We start from the raw sequence: 14666 nt of genomic DNA on the forward strand, positions 1-14666 counted from the left end.
ACATCACACAAACCCTGAGTGACAGGTTACATCCCCTCAACCCCAAACCCCACCCTCTTGAGGATTTTAGTTTAGTTTTAGTTTTGCATAAAGAATGAAACATCAAGCTGAGGCTAATTGACTTCTTTAAAAGGAATTCCTTGAAAAGAACTCACTCCCCTACAGGAATAAGCTACGTTGTTTTAAGAAGCTTTAAAACAGTCTTGGTACGTCCACATGAGGCGATTGTAGCCCCTCAACTAGTTTCAAACCAATGTAGTTAAAACAGCACAAAATCTGGCAAACAGGACTCATGCTATAAAAGAGGAGAAAGTGAAGAACCAGCACCAGGTAAATAAACGCCTCTGGTTAAAATAAAAACAAAATAAGTTTGAAAACAAAACCAGGGCCCCATTGTGCCAGGTGCTGCATGTATCCTGGGCAGGCTACAATTTAAGCATAAAATGAGACCCAAGGGGTGCATGGCACGTGGGAGCAGGTGCTAGGCACTGCACAAACAATGTAGGGTAGAACCACCATGACTAAGGCTGCAGATTTGTCATGGAATTTCTTGTTAAAAATCCTGGAGCAGTCACAGTAAATGTAGTGACCTGTGATTTTACTAAATTTACTGTGACTGCTCCAGGATTTTTAATAAAACCCGCCCTGCCCAGAGGGCACTAGCCTCCCAAAAAGCACCCTCCCCCCATCACTGCAACCCTGACCACAGCCTGGTGCAGAGTGGTTGGTGTGGGCTAGAGAAGATCTGGGTGGCAAGGCCATTCACTGAAGTTTGGCCCGCACCCCTCCCCCTCCCAACTATCATGAATGTGAGTGGGGGCAAATCTGAGAGGCACTGTAACCCTGTGGGCCAGGTCTCAATGCCCAGAGCAAGACGTTGGATCTATCCCTGTGGGACAAGAGCCATCATTGCAGGGTGAGGCACCCATCCAAAAAACAGTCATGGACAAATGGAGAAATCACTCTATCCATGACACTTTCCATCCTTGATAAACCTGTAGCCTTAACCGTGAGCTAACACTGGGATTGCCTCTGCTTTCTCCAACAGGGCACGGGATCCCGGGAGGAACGAGGAAATGGTCTGAGTGTGGGGAGAGTGCGGCAGGAAAGCAGGATTCCACATCCCACAGAGGGAGCCATGCACAGGACACAGTCCATCCCCAGGGTAAACTCAGTCAGAGACCAAACCTGGCTACACACCAGAGACTTCCCATGGGCCAGCGTCGCCATCGCTGCATTGACTGCGGCAAGAGGTTCAGAAAACCTTCCGGACTCATCCAGCACCAGTGCGCACACACCAGGGAGCGGCCATACCACTGCTCTGACTGCGGCAAGGCCTTTGCAGAGAGCTCAAAGCTGAAAATACACCAGCGCACACACACCGGGGAGCGGCCATATCATTGCGCTGACTGTGGCAAGAGCTTTACACAAATCACACACCTGAGAACACATCAGCGCACGCACACCGGGGAGCGGCCGTACCGCTGCACCGATTGCGGCAAGGGGTTCAACAGTGCCAATATGCTGACCCTCCACCGGCGAACGCACACCGGGAAGAGGCCATACCACTGTGCCGACTGCAGCAAGAGCTTTGCAGAGAGCTCAAAACTGAGAATACACCAGCGCACGCACACCGGGGAACGGCCATACCACTGCACTGACTGTGGCAAGGACTTTGCACAGATCGCAAACCTGAGAACCCATCAGCGCACGCACACCGGGGAGCGGCCGTACCACTGCACTGACTGTGGCAAGGGCTTTGCACAGATGGCACACCTGAGAACCCATCAGCGCACACACACCAGGGAGCGGCCGTACTACTGCTCTGACTGCGGCAAGGCCTTTGCAGAGAACTCAAAGCTGAGAATACACCAGCGCACACACACCGGGGAGCGGCCATACCACTGCACTGACTGTGGCAAGGGGTTTGCACAGATCACACATCTGAGAACCCATCAGCGCGCGCACACACCGGGGAGCGGCCATATGGCTGTGCTTACTGCAGCAAGGACTTTGCACACAACTCAAACCTCAGAATACACCAGCACATGCACACAGGGGAGTGGCCATACAGCTGCCCCAGCCCTGAGCCCTGTCCCACCCCCTGAACCCCTGATCCCTGGCCTCAGAGCACACACTAATTTTTAGAATAGAATAGAATCATAGGATAGAATATCAGGGTTGGAAGGGACCTCAGGAGGTCGTCTAGTCCAACCCCCTGCGCAAAGCAGGACCAATCCCCAATTTTTGCCTCAGATCTCTAAATGGCCCCTATCATAAATATAAAGGGAAGGATAAACGCCTTTAAAATCCCTCCTGGCCAGAGGAAAAACCCTTTCACCTGTAAAGGGTTAAGAAGCTAGGATAACCTCACTGGCACCTGACCAAAAAGACCAATGAGGAGACAAGATACTTTCAAAAGGTGGAGGGGGGAAGAAACAAAGGCTCTCTCTGTCTGTGTGATGCTTTTGCCCGGGACAGAACAGGAATGGAGTCTTAGAACTTAGTAAGTAATCTAGCTAGATATGCGTTAGATTCTGTTTGTTTAAATGGCTGAGAAAATAAGCTGTGCTGAATGGAATGTAGTTTCCTGTTTTTGTGTCTTTTTGTAACTTAAGGTTTTGCCTAGAGGGATTCTCTGTTTTGAATCTGATCACCCTGTAAGGTATTTACCATCCTGATTTTACAGAGGTGATTCTTTTACTTTTTCTTCTATTAAAATTCTTCTTTTAAGAATCTGATTGCTTTTTCATTGTTCTTAAGATCCAAGAGTTTGGGTCTGTGTTTACCTATGCAAATTGGTGAGGATTTTTATCAAATCTTCCCCAGGAAAGGGGGTGTAAGGTTTGGGAGGATTTTGGGGGAAAAGATGTTTCCAAATGGGCTCTTTCCCAGTTGTATATCTGTTAGACGTTTGGTGGTGGCAGCGATAAAGTCCAAGGGAAAAAAGTAAAATAGTTTGTACCTTGGGGAAGTTTTAACCTAAGCTGGTAAAGGTAAGCTTAGGAGGTTTTCATGCAGATCCTCACATCTGTACCCTAGAGTTCAGAGTGGGGAAGGAACCTTGATGTGGTGGCAGAGCGGTGGGATTAACTTGAAATCGTTTTGAAATCAATTCGAGATTTTTTTGAACCAGAAGCAAAAATTTGAAAGGGAAATATTTTTTTTTCCTTTGGGCTGCTGGAAAGCAGATTTTAAGCTGAAAGCAGTTAGAGGGGTTTTTTTGTCTCTGTTTGGGGGCCAGAGCAGAGACAAAAGGGAATTTGTCTTTTGTGAGCTGGAGTTTTCTCTACCTAAAGGCAGGGTAGTTAACCTCCTGCAGGGAAATTCACAAGTCTTCATAGACCTGAAGTTGTTTTTTACCTAAGACCAACTAGAGGGGTTTTCTGCCTATTTGCCTGGAGACAAAGTTGTTAGGTTTTTTTTGTTTTTTTTTTTGTTTTTTTGTTTTTTTTATTTTTCTGTAGGCTGACAATCACTATTAGAGAATATAGGTATCATATTACAGCACAGCAAAATTTTGCAAGCCAAGTTTTTTTTTTTTTTGTTTTATTTCTGACTCTTGGGTGTAAAGTTAGTTAAAAACAGAGAGGCAAAGATGACAGAAACCAAGACAACACAAATTGGAGTTGGCCAGACCGGAGGCAGCGAAAGAGGCAGAAAAAGCCCTAGAAGCTTCCCACAGGAAAGAAATGGAGGCAGAAAAGAACCAAGAGGCTGCCCACAGGAGAGCTATGGAGGAAGAAAAGAACCAAGAGGCTGCCCACAGGAGAGCTATGGAGGCAAGGACCAAAGAACTGGAGGAGAAGGAAAAAGAGAGGAAGCATGCACTGGAGATGGAGAACGCAAAGGCTCAGCAGAATATACCAACAAACCCTAGCAGTCCTCCTCCAGGTACCACTTCCCATCCCAGAAAGTTCCCCACCTACAAGGCAGGCGATGATACCGAGGCCTTCTTAGAAAACTTCAAAAGGGCCTGCCTTGGGTACAGCATCTCTACAGACCAATACATAGTAGAGCTGAGGCTGCAGCTTAGTGGACCCTTAGCTGAGGTGGCGGCTGAAATGCCTAAGGAACGCATGAACAAGTATGAACTGTTTAAAATCAAGGTGAGTCAGAATGGGGCTAACACCCGAGCATTCCTGTCAGCGGTTCAGAGCCCTAAGGTGGAAACCAGACGTGTCATTTACCCGACATGCCTACCACATTGTGAAACATTGGGATGCCTGGATATCGGGAGCAAGTGTTAAATCTCCAGAAGATTTGCCCTTCCTAATGCAAATGGAGCAGTTCTTACAGGGTGTTCCTGAGGAAATAGAAAGATGCATCCTAGATGGGAAGCCCAAAACTGTAATCGAGGCGGGGGAGATTGGAGCCAAATGGGTGGAAGTGGCAGAAAAGAGAAAAACTGGTCGCAGTTGGAGCGGATACAATAAGGACAACCTCAGACCACACCCTACTACCGGGAGGCAGCCCAAGGCCCCACCTACCCCCCAAGGAACCCTCCAGACACCTTATCGTCCCGCCACACCATTCTCCAGCAACCCACCTCACCCCAGTGACCCATCAGCTGGACAATGTTTTAAATGTAACGAGCTGGGGCATGTAAAGGCCAACTGCCCCAAGAACCCCAACAGTTCATTGCACCGGAATCACACCAGACGTTCTCAGGCCCAGATACCTCCCAGATACCCTAGGAGCAGAGGGAAACTGTGAGTGTGGGCGGGAAGAAGGTCACCGCATGGAGGGACACTGGAGCAAAAGTGTCGGCTATCCACGCTTCCTTAGTGGACCCCAATTTAATCAACCCAGAGATCCAAGTGACGATTCAACCCTTCAGATCCAACTCTTTCAATTTGCCTACAGCCAAGTTGCCTGTCCAGTACAAGGGCTGGTCAGGAACATGGACTTTTGCAGTCTATGATGATTATCCCATCCCCATTCCGCTGGGGGAAGACTTGGCCAATCGTGTGAAGCTAGCCAAGAGGGTGGGAATGATCACCCCCAGCCAGGCTAAACAAGCCGTCACGCCTAGCTCTGTTCCGGAGACTTCTACCAGGACCCAGTCAGAGGTGATGGACCCGGAACCCAGGCCAATGTCTGCAACAGCAACAGTGGATCCAGTCCCAGAGACCTAGATGGAGCCAGTCCCGGAACCGGCAAAACAACTAACACCAGACCCATTGCCAGCACTGAATCCAGTACTTGCAACCCCAACACCAGAAGGCCCCAACGAACCTGAACCGGCAGCAGCCGATAACCCTACACAAGAGACTCAGCCGGAGCTTGAACCCCAACATAGTGCACCAGCGGAGAGCGGTTCACGGTCAACGGAAACAGCCCCATCCCCTACATCGCTTCCAGAGGGACCAAGCATAGGTCCACAATCCAATGAGGAACTGATGTCTCCAGCATCAAGGGAACAGTTCCAGACCGAACAGGAAGCAGATGAAAGCTTCCAGAGAGCTTGGATGGTGGCACGGAGCAACCCACCGCCTCTCAGCTCTTCTAATCGATCCAGGTTTGTTGTAGAAAGAGGACTTTTATACAAGGAAACTTTCTGGTGGAGACCAGGAAGTCTGGCATCCTCAGAGACGGTTGGTAGTTCCAACTAAGTACCAGGTCAAGCTCTTGAGCTTAGCTCACAATCATCCTAGTGGCCATGGTGGGGTGAACAGGACCAAAGACCGTTTGGGAAGGTCATTTCACTGGGAGGGAATGGGCAAGGATGTTTCTATCTATGTCCGGTCTTATGAGGTATGCCAAAAAGTGGGAAAACCCCAAGATCAGGTCAAAGCCCCCTCCAGCCACTCCCCACCATTGAAGTTCCATTTCAGTGAGTAGCTGTGGATATTCTGGGTCCTTTTCCAAAAAAGACACCCAGAGGAAAGCAGTGCATACTGACTTTCATGGATTTTGCCACCCGATGGCCGGAAGCAGTAGCTCTAAGCAACACCAGGGCTGAAAGTGTGTGCCAGGCACTAGCAGACATTTTTGCCAGGGTAGGTTGGCCCTCCGACATCCTCACAGATGCAGGAACTAATTTCCTGGCAGGAACTATGGAAAGCCTTTGGGAAGCTCATGGGGTAACTCACTTGGTTGCCACTCCTTACCACCATCAAACAAATGTCATGGTGGAGAAGTTTAATGGAACTTTGGGGGCCATGATACGTAAATTCGTAAATGAGCACTCCAATGATTGGGACCTAGTGTTGCAGCAGTTGCTCTTTGCCTATAGAGCTGTACCACATCCCAGTTTAGGGTTTTCACCATTTGAACTTGTATATGGCTGTGAGGTTAAGGGGCCATTACAGTTGGTGAAGCAGCAATGGGAGGGATTTACACTTTCTCCAGGAATTAACATTCTGGACTTTGTAACCAACCTACAAAACACCCTCCGAATCTCTCTAGCCCTCGCTAAAGAAAACCTATAGGATGCTCAAAAAGAGCAAAAAGCCTGGTATGATAAACATGCCAGAGAGCGTTCCTTCAAAGTAGGAGACCAGGTCATGGTCTTAAAGGCGCTCCAGGCCCATAAAATGGAAGTGTGGTAGGAAAGGCCATTCACGGTCCAGGAGCGTCTGGGAGCTGTTAATTATCTCATAGCGTTCCCCACCTCCAACCGAAAGCCTAAGGTGTACCATATTAATTCTCTAAAGCCCTTTTATTCCAGAGAATTAAAGGTTTGTAAGTTTACAGCCCAGGTAGGAGATGCCGCTGAGTGGCCTGAAGGTGTCTAATACGAAGGGAAAAGTGCTGGTGGCATGGAAGAGGTGAACCTCCCCATGACCCTTGGGCGTATGCAGCTACAGCAGATCAAGGAGCTGTGCACTAGCTAAGCGCCGACGTTCTCAGCCACCCCAGGACTGACTGAACGGGCATACCACTCCATTGACACAGGTAATGCTCACCCAATTAAAGTCCAACCATACCAGGTGTCTCCTCAAGCTAAAACTGCTATAGAACAGGAGATCCAGGATATGTTACAGATGGGTCTAATCCGCCCCTCTGGCAGTGCATGGGCATCTCCAGGGGTTCTAGTTCCCAAACCAGATGGGGAGATACGTTTTTGTGTGGACTACCGTAAGCTAAATGCTGTAACTCGCCCAGACAACCATCCATTGCCACGCACAGATGAACTATTAGAGAAACTGGGACGGGCCCAGTTCATCTCTACCTTGGACTTAACCAAGGGGTACTGGCAGGTACTGCTAGATGAATCCGCCAAGGAAAGGTGAGCCTTCACCACACATGTCGGGCTGTATGAATTTAATTTACTCTCTTTCGGGCTGCAGAATGCACCCGCCACCTTCCAAAGACTTGTAGATGGTCTCCTAGCGGGATTAGGAGAATATGCAGTCGCCTACCTTGACGATGTGGCCATATTTTCGGATTCCTGTGCAGAACACCTGGAACATCTACAAAAAGTCTTTGAGTGCATAAGGGAGGCAGGACTAACTGTTAAGGCTAAGAAGTGTCAAATAGGCCTAAACAGAGTGACTTACCTTGGACACCAGGTGGGTCAAGGAATTATCAACCCCCTACAGGCCAAAGTGGATGCTATTCAAAAGTGGCCTGTCCCAAAGTCAAAGAAACAGGTCCAATTCTTCTTAGGCTTGGCCGGTTATTACAGGTGATTTGTACCACAATACAGCCAAATTGCCGCCCCACTGACAGACCTAACCAAAAAGAAACAGCCAAATGCCGTTCAGTGGACCGAAGAGCATCAGAAGGCCTTTAACCAGCTTAAAGCAACACTCAGGTCTGACCCTGTGCTAAGGGCCCCAGACTTTGATAAACCGTTCCTAGTAACCACCGATACGTCCGAGCGTGGTGTGGGAGCAGTTTTAATGCAGGAAGGACCAGATCAAGAATTCCATCCTGTAGTGTTTCTCAGCAAGAAGCTGTCTGAGAGGGAAAGCAACTGGTCAGACAGAGAAAAAGAATGTTACGCCATTGTCTATGCTCTGGAAAAGCTATGCCCATATGTTTGGGGACGGCATTTCCACCTGCAAACCAACCATGCTGCCCTACAGTTGCTTCATACCGTCACGGGAAATAGCAAAAAACTTATTTGGTGGAGTTTAGCTCTCCAAGATTTTGATTTCGACATCCAACACATCTCAGGAGCTTCTAACAAAGTGGCTGATGCTCTCTCCCGTGAAAGTTTCCCAGAATCAACTGGTTAAAATTGTCCTTGAGATGTGGAAAATATTGTTAGTCTTCATATACTTGATAGTATATTTAGAGGTGCATGTGTCTTATTAATTCTGTTTTCTCCTAGAGCTCCAGGAAGAAATCACAGCCAGTGTTTCACCCTATCTGTGATTTGGGATGTGTGTCATAAATATAAAGGGAAGGGTAAACACCTTTAAAATCCCTGCTGGCCAGAGGAAAAACCCTTTCACCTGTAAAGGGTTAAGAAGCTATGATAACCTCGCTGGCACCTGACCAAAATGACCAATGAGGAGACAAGATACTTTCAAAAGCTGGAGGGGGGGGAAACAAAGGCTCTCTCTGTCTGTGTGATGCTTTTGCCCGGGACAGAACAGGAATCTAGCTAGATGTGCGTTAGATTCTGTTTGTTTAAATGGCTGAGAAAATAAGCTGTGCTGAATGGAATGTAGATTCCTGTTTTTGTGTCCTTTTTTTGTAATTTAAGGTTTTGCCTAGAGGGATTCTCTGTGTTTTGAATCTGATTACCCTGTAAGGTATTTACCATCCTGATTTTACAGAGGTGATTTTTTTACTTCTATTAAAATTCTTCTTCTGAGAATCTGATTGCTTTTTCATTGTTCTTAAGATGCAAGGGTTTGGGTCTGTGTTCACCTGCAAATTGGATTTTTATCAAATCTTCCCCAGGAAAGGAGGTGTAAGGTTTGGGAGGATTTTGGGGGGAAAGACGTGTCCAAACGGGCTCTTTCCCAGTTATATATCTGTTAGACGTTTGATGGTGGCAGTGATAAAGTCCAAGGGCAAAAGGTAAAATAGTTTGTACCTTGGGGAAGTTTTAACCTAAGCTGGTAAAGGTAAGCTTAGGAGGTTTTCATGCAGGTCCCCACATCTGTACCCTAGAGTTCAGAGTGGGGAAGGAACCTTGACAGCCCCCTCCAAGATTGAACTCACAACCCTGGGTTTAGCGGCCAATGCTCAAACTACTGAGCTATCCTTTTCCCCCCTTTTTGCATAGTTCCCCTTTCTGAAATTAAATGCTACAGAGTTGGGCTGCTGAGGTGTTCTTCCCACCAGAGGATTATTAAATGTTGTTATATTATGGTCACTATTTCCAAGCAGTCCTATTATAGTTATCTCTTGGACCAGATCCTGCGCTACGCTCAGGACTAGATCAAGAATTGCCTCTCCCCTTTTGGATTCCTATACTGACTGCTCCAAGAAGCAGTCATTTAAAGTATAGAGACATTTTGTCTCTGCATTTCGTCCTGAAGTGACATGTACCCAGTCAATGTGGGGATAATTGAAATCCCCCACTATTATTGAGTTCTTTATTTTGATAGCCTCTCTAATCTCCCTTAGCATTTCATTGTCACTATCACTGTCCTGGTCAGGTGGTCTATAATAGATTTCTATTGTTATATTCTTATTAGAGCATGGAATTACTATCCATAGAGATTCTATGGAACATGTGGATTCATTTAAAATTTTTACTTCATTCGATTCTACGTTTTCTTTTGCATATAGTGCCTCCCCCTCCCCTCCCCGCATGACCTGTTCTGTCCTTCTGATATATTTTGTACCCGGGAATGATTGTGTCCCATTGGTTGTCCTCACTCCACCAGGTTTCTGTGATGCCTATTATGTCAATATCCTCCTTTAACACGAGGTACTCTAGTTCACCCATCTTATTATTTAGACTTCTGGCATTTGTGTATAAGCACTTTAAAAACTTGTCACTGTTTATTTGTCTGTCCTTTTGTGATCTGTCAGATTCTTTATGTGAATGTTTCTTGTCTGATCTGTCCCATACTTTATCCTCTTCCATCCTTTCCTCCTGACTAAAACCTAGAGAATCTCTATCAATAGACTCTCCTCTAAGAGAAGTCTCTGTCCGATCCACGTGCGCCTCTACAGCAATCGGCTTTCCTCCACCTCTTAGTTTAAAAACTGCTCTGCAACTTTTTTAATGTTAAATGCCAACAGTCTGGATCCACTTTGGTTTAGGTGGAGCCCACCCTTCCTATATAGGCTCCCCCTATCCCCAAAGTTTCCCCAGTTCCTAATAAATCTAAACCCCTCCTCCCTACACCATCGTCTCATCCACACATTGAGACTCTGAAGCTCTGCCTGCCTACCTCGCCCTGCGTGTGGAACTGGAAGCATTTCTGAGAATGCCACCATAGTGGTCCTGGATTTCAGTCTCTTTCCTAGCAGCCTAAATTTGGCCTCCAGGACGTCTTTTCTACCCTCCCCTACGTCATTAGTACCTACAGGTACCATGACCGCTGGCTCCTCCCCAGCACTACACATAAGTCTATCTAGATGCCTCAAGAGATCCACATTCTTCGCACAAGGCAGGCAAGTCACCATAAGGTTCTCCCGATCATCACAAACCCAGCTATCTGTGTTTCTAATTATCAAATCTCCCGTTACTAACACCTGCCTTTTCCTAATGACTGGAGTTAACCCAACATCATCTGGAAGGAGGGTCCCAACTATGGTAAGGTTTCCCTCTGCTTCTGTTGACTGCTCTCCTTCCTTGAGCCTTTCATCCTCCTTAACAGCGCAGGGGCTGTCTGACCGGACAAAACCAAGAGACGGGGGGCCTGGTGGAGGAAGGAAACTTCATGGTATTTCTTTGTTAAAATGTAGATCTTTGTCCCTGTCCCCCCTTTCTTGCCAAAGAATGGCCACTTGGCAGGTAATGGCCTGTCAGCTTTGTTGGCACCCAGCTGGGGCCTCAGTTTGCCCTTTGTGTTTGTGAACCTGGCTTAGCCATTCCCCAGACTTAGCTGGGAAATACATGTCAGTCATGCTGTCAGCTTATGTTCAGAACTTTACCTCTAATGTTGCTACATGCGTTTTACCATAATTCTCTATTACTGCTCAGCAAGGAATGAGTTTTCAAATGATACTTCACAAGGCACGTCTTGTACAAAATTTATCACAATAATGAGTAAGGTGTGACTATAGGAGTATATTCTGTCACATCATTATGTAAATATCAGACCATGTGGATCCCTGTAATCCTTATGCACCCCAGCTTTGACAGTTAGCACCAAGAGGCTTCAAATTTCTCAGTTTATTTCAATGATATAAAAGTTTGTTTGGCTAATGTAACATTTCATTTTGACTATTGTTCCAGTGCATTCCAATTTTCCATTATATTAATTTTAATGTAGAGTTAATGTTTAATATTTTCTATTAAATTAGAAGGTTTTGACATTAGTAAAAGGAAATAATTCAATGTTTCTGAATTGGGTTTTTTTTTCTGAATTTTCACTAAAAATTTTGACATTTCAATTTTTGATCTGATTCAGAAGGAAAACAAATATAAAAGTGTCAGAATTTCCCATGGGATGGACATTTTCCCAATCATCTCTCCTCATAATACAATGACTAGAGGATGTTAAGTGAAATAAAACATGGGAAATTCAAAGCTGATGATAGGAAATACTTTTTCACACAATGGGTGGTTATTCTGTGGAACTCACTGCCACAGGAAGTCACAGAGAGCAAGAACTTAACAAGATTCAAAGAGGGACTGGATATTTCTATGGACCACAAGAACATCCAGAGCTGGAATAGTTAATGCAACAGCCTCTGGCAGGGATATTAAACCTCCTGCTTCAGGGCTTGAGCTGACTGTAACTACTACAGACCAAGCTGAGACCTAGCACAGGATGATTATCCCCATATCTGCTATTGAGGGATTCTTAAGCCTGCCTCTGATGCTGGAAACAGGACATTGGAGGGGACACACCTCTGCTCTGAACCAGTCTGGCAATTCCCTAAGAACCTAGTGATTTGCACAAGGTCACAGAGTGGCAAGTGGCAGAGCTAGGAGTAGAAACCGAGTCTTGTAGACCAGCCAGCACACTAGCCACAGGCCCAGCCTCGCGCCCTCATTCAAGGCTATGAATGCCTCTTGGCATGGCCTGGCCCAGAGACTGCAGCAACACTGCAGCTCATGAGCCTCTCTGCTCCGTAGGCTGGACTGGTGGGACCCAGCTATGCACCCCTCCTTCGATGTCCACCTCAATGGATGCTTTGGGCATGCTCTTGCTCCGGCACTGCTCGATGATGTTGGCCAGGTTGGTGTTGAGATCAGGGTTAGGTCACCCCTGCTGCAATGGACAGAGATGGGGCATCACAAGGGAGACATGGCTGGGATCCCATTCCAGGGCAGTCCTGGCTCCCAGCCAGCACTGCTATAGCCCACCAGCCTCCCCTGCCCTCCCAGAGCCAAGAATAAAACCCAGGTGTCCTGCCTCTGAGACCCCCCTGCTCTAACCCACTATCCCCCTTGCAGAGCTGGGGATGGGACCCAGGAGTCTTGAGGCCCCTGTTGACCCTCCCTGCCCCCAAACCACCTGTCATCCTCTTCATCCCCATTAGCTGTTACCTCGGGCCGCCTGAACCACAGGGACTGGGCTTCCCTCCTCTTATGCAAAGCAGCTGCTAGAGGGGGGCAGAGACCCAGCCACCTTAGGGGAGGTGTTGTGAGACAGAGAAAAGATCCAGTGGAGGAAGGATGAAAATGGGAAGACGCTACCCCACAGACCAGCATCCTCTGCTCCAGGCTGAGCTGGCAGGGCTCTGTAGCGCCCCCTCTGGCTGGAACTGTGTCACACACAGGACCCATCTCTCCCACCCCCACACATACCTTTCACAGTGAAGCGCAGCAGCATGGCAAGCTTCTGGAAATGTCTTGCTGCTACAGGTAGCAAATTCCTACAGATAGTGTGAGAAATGTCTGTAGGAATTAGCTACATCAGAAAGCAGTTTTCTACAATGCATTACATATGAGTAACTGCTACAGGTAGCAAATTCCTACAGCGAGTAGTTTCTTGTTGTACACCTGAAAAGTCCTTGCACTGGGGCCTCCCCGGGTTGCTGGGGCTGGCGGCGCAGGTGGGTGGCCCTTTGAGCTGGGGGCATCCTGCAGCGCTAGCGAGTGAGGCCAGGCCAAGAGAGGCGCCTTCCCAGGCCAGTCTGGGTCCCAGCCCAGCCCGTGTGCAGGGTGGATCCCCAGCTGCAGGCCCGGGGTGCGGAGTGAGGTGTGCGGGAGCGATGAAATGAGAGGCAGCCCCAGTGCTGGGCCAAGGACCAAATCATACAGCCCTAGAACTGTATGTGTGTTTCAGAAGGGCCCAAGCTCAGGTTCTCCACCCACACACATATCTAGTCACCGGCCCGCTTAGTTAGTGATAGATGTGATTGAATAGTGAGGTGCAAACATGTAAATTTTATTTAACAATACACAAGTGTAGAGTGTGATGGTGCACTCCATATATTTTATGGAAATATGCTTATGAGTGTGAATATGATGTAACTGGAATAAGCTTGATGCAAAAGGTCTCTTGCAAGGTATCACAATAAAGGTTATAACCTACTGAATATATTCCTTCTATTTGTATGCATGTATCATTCTTGACAGGTTTCAGAGTAGCTGTGTTAGTCTGTATTCGCAAAAAGAAAAGAAGGACTTGTGGCACCTTAGAGACTAACAAATTTATTTGAGCATAAGCTTTCGTGAGCTACAGTTCACTTCATCGGATGCATTTGGTGGAAAATACAGTGGGGAGATTTATATACACACACAGAGAACATGAAACAATGGGTTTTATCATACACACTGTAAGGAGAGTGATCACTTAAGATGAGCCATCACCAGCAGCAGGGGGGGAAAGGAGGAAAACCTTTCATGGTGACAAGCAAGGTAGGCCATTTCCAGCAGTTAACAAGAACATCTGAGGAACGGTGGGGGGTGGGGTGGGGGGGGAGAAATAACATGGGGAAATAGTTTTACTTTGTGTAATGACTCATCCATTCCCAGTCTCTATTCAAGCCTAAATTAATTGTATCCAGTTTGCAAATTAATTCCAATTCAGCAGTCTCTCGTTGGAGTCTGTTTTTGAAGTTTTTTTGTTGAAGGATAGCCACCCTCAGGTCTGTAATCGAGTGACTGGAGAGATTGAAATGTTCTCCGACTGGTTTTTGAATGTTATAATTCTTGACGTCTGATTTGTGTCCATTTATTCTTTTACGTAGAGACTGTCCAGTTTGACCAATGTACATGGCAGAGGGGCATTGCTGGCACATGATGGCATATATCACATTGGTAGATGCGCAGGTGAACGAGCCTCTGATAGTGTGGCTGATGTGATTAGGCCCTATGATGGTGTCCCCTGAATAGATATGTGGACACAGTTGGCAATGGGCTTTTTTGCAAGGATAGGTTCCTGGGTTAGTGGTTCTGTTGTGTGGTGTGTGGTTGCTGGTGAGTATTTGCTTCAGGTTGGGGGGTTGTCTGTAAGCAAGGACTGGCCTGTCTCCCAAGATCTGTGAGAGTGATGGGTCGTCCTTCAGGATAGGTTGTAGATCCTTGATGATGCGTTGGAGAGGTTTTAGTTGGGGGCTGAAGGTGATGGCTAATGGCATTCTGTTATTTTCTTTGTTGGGCCTGTCCTGTAGTAGGTGACTTTTGG

The 14666-nt window shown here is 47.1% G+C and overlaps 1 long non-coding RNA gene and 1 pseudogene across 1 annotated transcript; both read left to right on the top strand.

The window, feature by feature from the left end:
* LOC119856884 overlaps positions 1-2170 on the top strand; it is a 34869-nt pseudogene extending 32699 nt beyond the window's left edge.
* A 10702-nt stretch (positions 2171-12872) lies between these two features.
* On the top strand, positions 12873-13594 carry LOC122460787. The gene is made up of 3 exons (XR_006282291.1): positions 12873-12883; positions 13265-13269; positions 13451-13594. It is a non-coding gene; the product is annotated as an uncharacterized LOC122460787 (long non-coding RNA).
* Positions 13595-14666: the final 1072 nt, after the last annotated feature.

Source organism: Dermochelys coriacea, chromosome 6 (assembly GCF_009764565.3).
Source record: "Dermochelys coriacea isolate rDerCor1 chromosome 6, rDerCor1.pri.v4, whole genome shotgun sequence".
Taxonomy (NCBI): domain Eukaryota; kingdom Metazoa; phylum Chordata; order Testudines; family Dermochelyidae; genus Dermochelys; species Dermochelys coriacea.